The sequence below is a fragment of the Cupressus sempervirens genome, chromosome 5, assembly GCF_028749045.1.
Source record: "Cupressus sempervirens isolate cs-2001-9-10 chromosome 5, ASM2874904v1, whole genome shotgun sequence".
NCBI classification, from domain to species: Eukaryota; Viridiplantae; Streptophyta; class Pinopsida; order Cupressales; family Cupressaceae; genus Cupressus; species Cupressus sempervirens.
This window is the reverse complement of record NC_143122.1, coordinates 92,437,709-92,447,419: the sequence shown is the minus strand read 5'-3', so window position 1 is coordinate 92,447,419 and position 9,711 is coordinate 92,437,709. Positions and strand designations below refer to the sequence as shown.

General features: G+C 30.8%; 1 long non-coding RNA gene across 1 annotated transcript; it reads right to left on the bottom strand.

Moving 5' to 3' along the window:
- Positions 1-1,776: 1,776 nt before the first annotated feature.
- LOC149554704 (uncharacterized) lies at positions 1,777-2,986 on the bottom strand. Its single transcript, XR_016365241.1, has 3 exons — positions 2,911-2,986; positions 2,467-2,561; positions 1,777-2,350 (listed from the first exon to the last, which is right to left on the bottom strand). It is a non-coding gene; the product is annotated as an uncharacterized LOC149554704 (long non-coding RNA).
- Positions 2,987-9,711: the final 6,725 nt, after the last annotated feature.

Here is a 9,711-nt window from a genome sequence, read left to right as displayed (position 1 = left end):
GAAAGTGGTCATGCAGCCTATAGGTTCGTTGTCAATTTAACCATAACCTTTTCCTTAGTAATATTACAAATAAGAGCAACATTCAGGTAGGGGAGATAACCAATTAGAGAGGCAATATATCCAATCAATAATGACAGCATCTCCTCCATTCTGCATATTTTGCTTGTAATATTGAACTTTAGAAACTCTTCGTTTTGAAAATGCACCATTTCCATGTTTCTACTTGGTACTGTGTTCTTCTCTTTGAGTCTGCCATGCCTTTATATTCTTCATATATTATTCAATATTTACTTTAACATGCTGTAAGAGGTTCATCAACTTTTCTATAAACTATTCAGTATCTTTAGAGGTATGTGCATTAGGATGTACGTGCCTCTAATCACTTTTGAGGAGAGCCCATTCCTAAATGGGAATAACTTGAGGAATGTTGTACAGAGTTGTTGGGAGCGAATTCAGACTGAGGGAACATCAAATCATATAATTTTGGGTCTGATAGTAGGTAGTAGAACTTGTTTCTAAGAAAGTGATTTACCACTTACGTTTATTGATCAATTTGGGGATGCTGAGCAAAACTTATTGAAGCTCTGTGCCCTTGGAGTTCAACAATAATGACATGAGAATTATCTCCATCCAAGGCGTGTTAAAGAGTGGCACTTTTTGCTATAGTACAATCCTTTGAACTTCTGAAGAATGTGATTTATTTGTCCATATCTCCTTTTTGGAAAATAATTTTACAACATTCCCTGTGTTTATAACAAGCAATGAAGGAACTAAAAGGGAGTTGGTCTACCAGAAAAAAGAGATGTATAACAGAGGGAATCCACACAAACTCGATGATTCTACTCTGACAAGATATATGGTCTGTTTGGCTGCGGGAATAGGAATAGGGGAATAGGAATAGCTATTCTGGAATACTTATTCTGGAATAGAAAATGGGGGTACATATTCCTATTCTCCGTTTGGTTCAGCCAGAATTTGATGGGGAATTTGCGGACCCAAAAATTTATGTTTTCTAAAATAAATAAAACTGGAATAGGAATACGTATACCAATTCCACCTATTTTGGTGGAATTGCAAAACCTCATTTTTGAACCAAAATTGGAATACGTATTCCTATTTTATTTCATATTCCAATTCTGATTTGGTGCATCCAAACAAAGAATTCAAAATTTTAAAAATTTACATATGCCTATTCCACTTGTATTCCCGTTGCCAAACAGGTCTTAGGGACTTCAGTATTAGTATTTACTTTGTTCACCTACAATGTGTTGCTTTTTCTTGGCAAATGGAGGATAATGACAGACAGACTCATCAAGCGAACATGTATGTTATTAATACAGCTGGATAATCTTCTCTTTCATAATGTGTGCTAGTGCCAGTAGACCAAGTAATCAAATATTTATATGCCTCTCCATGTTTGTTTAAACACTTTTTGGAATGTCAGTTGATGAATTAGGTAGTTAAAGTTTGAGGCATCATATCATCTGGCTTCTGCATAATATTGTGAAACTCAGGGAATAAGGTTTTCACATAAATGATTGCTTCAGTGCCCTTACTGCATTAACAAAATGTTCGCATGTTACTTTCAACTCTAGTGTATCTTCACTATCTATCTGTAACCTTTTTCTTTTTATACTAAGGTTATGGCTCTTCATTTTATACCCAGGAAATAATGATTGGAAAGATTTCCTTTATTATGATTTGGATCTAGTACCATTGATTTTATATGATGTATGATCTGTATCGACATGACTAAACTGAGATATAAGCTCATCCTTCATTGAATCTAATATTCTGTAATCTATTTATTAACATCCATACTACAATAAATGATAGACCCTGTTATCTCAAAGTGGATTTCTAATTTGTAAACAATTCACACACTCATCGCCTAATCTGGTAAATGTTGCCTTCTCCAAGTTGCAATTTCTTTAAATCATGCTCATAGTTTCCTCCAAAATGGTCGCTCCTATTAAGTTACAGAATGAATGCTCTAGAAAAAACATCAAGTAGCAATTAGTAGTAATGGGGGCAAAAATCAGGTTCGTAAGTGGGTCTCAGGCTGCTTGTTCATAGGCCAAACTCAGATGAATATCGCCCAACAATGTCTGCAATTATTGAACCCTCTAGAGGGTTAGCCACTATCCTGAATGCAGATCAAATTTGCATACAAATTCTTGCCCTAAATAAGTGGTCGACTCCGTAATCTGACGCGAATACTCAGGATGTTTGGGTACCCAATATTTGTTGCAAACATATAGAACCCGATAGATTTTACGACTACTCTGCGATGCCACAAATTGTAGTGCCTTTGCAAAAAAAAATTAAGCCAGTTATTATCGCTAATAACCTGCAAACATAGACCAAGAAATTGAGCCCTAAATGCCCCACAACTAGATCTTAGAATGCTCGAAGCCCTGATATGAATTCCAGGAAAGTGTCATGCTAACAACAGAAATTTGGTACCTCAATATTCATTAAACTTCCACACCCAATTCAGATGGCAATCGCTCCCACAGATATGATTATGATCCACCAATAAACGACAAAATTCCTATGCACTGAAATCCAAATACAATTGAATTCAAACCTGATCAAACTTCCTTCATAAGTACTCTCAATTTGCAAAAGAGAATACTAGTAATCTTTCGGCAAAAAATTATCTTCCCTAGTCACAATGAAAACTAAAAATATGCCTTCATTATGCTCCAAAAGTCTAGTGCTTACAAATGAAAATCTCTATGAAATAATACGAAAAATCATCATTGCATGCAGCCATAGACAAATATAAGTAGATCTGCAAACATTGAATTTAATAAATTTTAACCAAATTTTATTGCTTTGGCATATACATAAAGTCTTATAGATTGAATCCCTATTTGCGATGCAAAATAGAAAGGGATGACTTACACAAAAAATACTTCAAAAATCCGTCTATTCTTCACACGAAACCCCATGGCAGCGTGGAGCAAAGGGAAAAAAATGCATATATAAATGCAAATGAGAAAAAAAAATCTATTTTAAGGTTTCTTTATCCTAAAAAGTCGCATGCAAAGAAAAAGATTTTTGCTTTTATTTTTTTTCCTTAATTTTTATATGTTAATAATTATATATTTCTTACCAATTTTGGTGATTTTATTAATCACTTAGAGATAAGTATTATTGTAATGCAAATTAAGAGGATATGTTACTTAACCAGTGTCATTAATTGTCATTGTTATTATTATTTATTAGTTATAACAAATTAATTTTATTTAATTTTTAAATATAAATTTAATTGTTATTATTATTTATTAGTTATAACATTTTTTTAAAAAAAATTTTAATATAAATTTAATTGCAAGTACTTGCTATTGAAAGATAGAATAATAAGATACATGACTTGAAAAAAATTGAATCAATTGAAAAAAAAATTGAAAAGAAAAAAAAAATTTATTAAAAGAAATATAAAAATAGAAATATTGAACATAAAAAAATAGAAATGTTACAATTTTAGAAAGATTTTATGTATTTAAAAAGCTAAAAAAAAATTAAAAATTTATATTTATGAGGATCACATGTTATCTTTATATTCTCTAATTATTTTAAGGGTAGGGGAAATGAGGTCAAAAGGTAATTTATATTTTCATTATTCTTACAAAGTCCATATGTTAATAAAGATAATCTTACAAAACATTTAATTTGTGTATTGTTTTATATTTGATTATGTATTCTATCTATATTTAAAAATCTCACATAGAAAAATTACGCTCAATTTTTTTAGTTAATATAAGATCTAGAAAACTACAATATCTCTTCAAACGTACAATAAATAAGAAGAATAGATAGAAGTAAAATTATTGAAAGACAATATATTCAAAGACTATAAAAATAGTATTATATAGAGTGTATTTATAGAAGTGGGGAAAATTTTGTTCCTTACAAGAAGATATTTGGGTAAAAAAAATCTGCAAAAGATATTACAAAATGTAAACAACTAATAAAAACTCTTACACTATCATCAAAGCTTTGGCTAAAGAAAATTTATATTGTGTCATGATATACACAATTGCTATTAACAAAGGAAAAGTTTCTAATAAAAATCATTGTTATCCATTAGAAAAATTAGAAATTTGTATTGAAAATATTTGTTATCAATAGGAAAGAAATAGAATTTACTATTAAAATTAAAACTTTAGAGGAGCATTTTTGTGTATCCATTAAAAATGGGCCATAAAAGAAATATTGATTTTGATGGTAGATAAATTAAGTTTAAGGAATATAAAATTAAGAATTATATAGTTTAACTTTTGTAGAACTATGTTTTATTAAAAAAGAATCATTTTCTATTAAAGAGGAAAAGTTTCTAACAAAAATCATTGTTATCCATAAGAAAAATTAATAGTTTATATGGAAAATCATTTTTATGAATGGGAAAGAAACAAAATGTACTATTAATATTAAAATTTTGGAGGAGTAATTATGTCTATCGATTAAAGAGGGGCATATAAAACATATTGTTTTTGACCCATATGGTACATAAATCAAATTTTTTTAAAGAAAAATTAAGAAATACTTAGTTTAACTTTTGTAGAACAATATTTTTTTCAAAAATAAAATAAAATAAATTCTTCTTAGTTAATACTAATTATATAATAGAACACAAATCAATACAATAGTATTGCCTTATGGCAAGTACTAATAATAAGTGTAAAGTGTTTATTATGTAATTATAGTAATCATTTAAAACAAATTTATAGACATATGTAAATAAAATCTAAATGTACAATTTTTTATTTTTTTAAATGTATTTAGTCTTGATTTTTTTAATGAAAATTAAGTTTAATAATTTATTTTTTTTATCAGTAAGAGGTCAAAGCCAAGATTAATTATTATGTGTCGTGTTTAATTATTATTATTATTATTTAGTAAGAGCGAGTAGATTCAAACACAAGACCTCTTCAATAAGAGGGACAATTTACCGTTGTGTTGTAGGCTCTTGCCTAGTTTATAAATTATTTTATTAAAATATTATTTTTAAATACTAAAAAATTAATGAAAAACAAGTAAAGGACGTAATTGGTGAGTAAAAAATTACATGTTTAAATGGGTTTGTAGATATCATGAAAGGTTTATAAAATTTTTGGTGTGTTATGAGCAGTTTTATGGGTGGCCAAATAGACTGCTTAGGTAGGGTCCCCTGAGGGAAGTTTGACCTCTCTAGAGTATGGAGCAACAATCATTTTTTTATTCATTTAATTGGTCATATATTTGATCATTTATTTAGTCATTTTGATTTGTCTAACCAATTATTTAATGTGATTTTATTTTATGACCAAATTAGTCACTTATCTAGTCAGTTATACTTGTCAAATACTAAAAAATGGTAGAATTTGACCATTTTTAGTCATGTGACTAAATATTTTAGTCACGGTGTCATTTATTTGCCAAAATTCTACTAGTGCTTCTTAAGATGTTTAATGTGATTAACCATAAATAACTAAGTTGCAAAAACAAAAAGTAAATAACATGAACACAAGAGACACCAATATTTAACATGGAAACCCAATTTGGGAAAACTACCAATTGCAACTAGTTATTGTTTTTCACTATTCTGAAGTGAGCCTTGTTAGGAGCTAACCTTGATAAAGGTTACAAAACACACTGTTAAGTGTGACCCTATTAGAGGATTTAGATCACCCTGTTAGGAGTGGCCTTATTAGAGGTCTTTAGACACTTTAAATAGAAATGCCACATTGTTAGAGGATTTACAAAATAGTTATTAAACCAACTATGTTAAGAGATTTGATTCACTACTACAATTGTTAGAGAGTAACAATGATATGACCTGATTGTTGATGCAAACTTATCTTTGTTGATTTCAAATCTCAGTTCTAGCTCGAACACTTGATCCTCCTTGACCAAATTAATCTTTCCAGCTCTGTCAACTCAGGATACTCTGTTATCCTTCAAATTTGCTTTCTCTTTTTATCATCTTCTCTTCCATTCTCATTCATTCAATCCCACAACTTGACCTTATAGTTATATCATTTACCTTGTCAAGTTGGCTTGAATACACTCTCAAATAATTAGAATTCATCCTTTAAGTCGGCTAGACTTAACAAATAAATTCATCAAACTCAATATATTGTCTTAAGAAAATCCTTTATTAGCTGACCCTACTCGGTCAATACTAACTCATAAAAAATTACTTCAGACATCCTTTGGTAACTAAGTGAGCTCAGTTAACACTCATTAAATACAACTTTCCTTTGGTTGTTGAGTGAACTCAATAGACATTGTCTTCTTACGAATTCTCTTTGGTAGTCGAGTGAGCTTGATTAACACTCATTCCTTGCATACTTTCCTTCAACACCTAAGTTAGCTTAGTAGAAACTTGCTTTGAACTTGGTTAATACTGTAACATCCTTTGACTCTCGAGTGACCTTGGCATACACTGATTTTCTCGTCATCTACTTGACATTTGTGTAACATCAAAGACAACATACAATTGAATGGTTGTATCCAACACTTCCTTCATAGCTTTGTCCAATCTTCATCTTTCAAAGCATCTTTCACCATTTTGGGTTCCATTTCTCATATTAGACATGTAGTGTTACTTGTTCTCACCCAACTTCCTATCAATGCTCCTTTATTTTTGTCTCCAATTATGTCTGAAAAAATTATGATTGATCCTTACTTTCTTTGGTGTAATATGTTCTATATTTTGATTTTTCTCTTCAATTTGTTCTTGTTGGGGTATTATTTGTATAGTTTTATCAGTTCTTGCAATTGCTTGTTGTGTTCATGTCTTCTCGGGTTCAAAATATATCAATTCATTATATTCCTCTAGTTTCCTTCTACTATTTTCCTCATTTTGTTTAGAGAATTCATCTATCTTCACATTTGCGCTTTCAATATAAAAAAATTGACTTCAATTTTATACACTTGTATTTTTTTTCTTTTGGTTAAGGATCCCAAAAATATTCCTTCTTCACTTTTGGTGTTAAACTTCCCATTCCTTTCATCTTTTTTGATGTAGTACTTGCTACCAAATATTCTAAAATATCTTACATCGGGTGTTCTTATGTACCAAATTTTATATGGTTTGTTGTTTACTCCTTTCCTAAGTTGTCCTCAGTTAAGTGTGTAGACTTTTGTGCTAATAGCTTCTCTCCAGAATTTGTGTGATACATTATTCTGACTTAATAATGTTCTTTCACATTTAACTATAGATCTATTTCTCCTTTATGTAATACCATTTTGTTGAGGTGTTCTTGGTGTTTTCATTTGTCTCTTTATTCCATTTTCTTCATAGAGTTGATTCAATGTGCTAGATGTGAACTCTCCTCCTCTATTTCATCCAAGAGACTTTAAAGTTCTTCCAATTTCTTTGTCTATGGTTGTCATAATTTTATCAAAGGAAATGCAAAGGAAAACCTTTGAGGTATCCAAAGAGAATTCTCATTTTATGAGGTAAATCTAAGAAAAAAAAGTAAGAAGGACATGAAGCAAAGTATCAAGAGAGATCCCCCACCCTTGAAAATAAGTCCAAGGTGAAGTGTTGGAACTATGGAAAGAAAGGTCATATCTAGAAGGATTGAAAAGAGGAGAAAAAGAAGAAGAAGAAATATACTTCTAACAATAAATATTTTTAAAGTAACATTGATGCCTTTTGTAGCAACCTTGGTAGTGCCTACATCTGATGATGTATGGTGGCAATGGCCATCGGATGTAGGACTACCAAATTTTAAAAAAGATAAGGTAGTTATTGTACTTCTACTAAAGGGGATGCAAAGCAAATCCTCTAAGGTAGCCAAAGAAGATTCTCACTTTACGAGGTAGATATAAGAAAAAAAGTAAGGACACAAAGTCAAAGTCTTAGGAGAGATCCCCCACTCTTGAAAAGAAGTCCAAGGTGAAGTAATGGAACTATATGAAGAAAGGTCATATCTGGAAGGTTTGCAAAGAGGAGAAAAAGAAGAAGAAGAAGAAATATACTTCCAACACTAAATCTTCTTAGAACTTAACATTGATGCCTTTGTAGAAACCTTGGTAGTTCCTACATCCAATCATGTATGGTGTGTTAGTTTAGGAGCATCATTCAATATCACATATCATAAAGAGAATTTATCAAAGTATGAACTATACAATCACAAAAATGTGTTCCTAGAAAGCGAAACCACACCAAAAATCATTGGAAGAGGTAGAGTCATAATCCAGTTCCCTAATGGAAGAGTATAGGGAATTGATGGAGAACTTCATATATTTGTTCTAACTTAGAAATTATTCTTTGTGAATAAGCTGAATTTTGTTAGAGTTCATGTAAAATTTATTCATGATGATTGCAAGATGAATAGAGGTTCCATTGTTTTAGTTAAGTGCACACACATGGGAACATTATATAGGTTAGTGTAATGTAACATTTATTTGTAAGTACGATAAAGATAATATGACTGTTGATAATTAGCTAATAAGGATATGTAATTGTTGTCATTTATGGCAACACATGATGTACATGCTTATAGGAAACCTCAAAAATAAAGATACTTAGCTTTTGGTACTCAAATAGCAGTGTATTGTTTTGTTTGTAACGTGTTATTGAAGTCATATTATGACTAGCGAAGTTAGATGGATATAGTATACATGTTGATGATGATGTGTATAACCTTAGAAGTCAATATAGACTATACAGAAAAGAGATATTCATGTTTTACCAATGTAACAGGACATTGGAATTAAAGGAAAGGAATTATTTTGTTTACAAAATAATTACTTAACCAATTAGGGTCGACATCCTAGATTTTTCCTCTAAGTTGGAAAAGTGTATTGTGGTCTTAGCCAACCTAGTAGCAATTTATGTAAAGGAATAGTATTTATGCAAAGGACATCTTGCAAATTCAAGTGTGCTATCTTGGAGAAATTGTGTTGAGCAATTGTATGCAAACTTTTGTGAAAGTGATATATGCGAAGTTTGTGAAGCTATTTTGTGATCCAATATTGAACTGAGAAAGAATCTATATTCTAGAAGTCTGATTACTTATTTGCATAATGAGCTCTTCTTGTAATTGGAAGTGCATGTTTAAGCAGTGGGCTCATCTTGCATCTATTGTACTACAACTTCTAACAGGGTTGGAATATCCTAACAGGGATTCAAAGTCTCCTAATAGGGACTCTTTATACTGAATTTACTCATTGACTCCTAATAGGGTCCATCCTATAACAAGGAACTTATATATCAGTATATTATCTAGTGGGTATCAACCCTACCAGGGTTTTCCCTTGGCCAGGGTTTCCCTAGTTAACAAAATATGGTGTTATGAGTTATCTTTGTGCATTTTTACTATTACTATTCAGCATTACTTTATTACTTTGTTATGTATGGTTTAAAGTAACAAATAATATGTAGTTGGTGACTAAAGTTTTTAAATTACTGATTCACCACCCCACCCCCCACCCCCCCCCACCGCTCATAATTCCTATTTCTAACAATTGGTATCAGAGCATAGTTACTTAGAAGAGGCTTAACAGCTCAAGTGAGATCCCTATGGATATGGAATAGTTGATGAAGAACCTTGAAGAGGCACTTGAATAGATTGATCTCCTTACTAAAGAAAGAGATAAGTTGAAGGATAGATATGAAGAGTCCAAAGTATACATTAGGTAACTGAAGGAAAAGATTAAGCATCTCAAATCCAAGCCTGGATCTATTGAATCTGAAACTAGTGATGA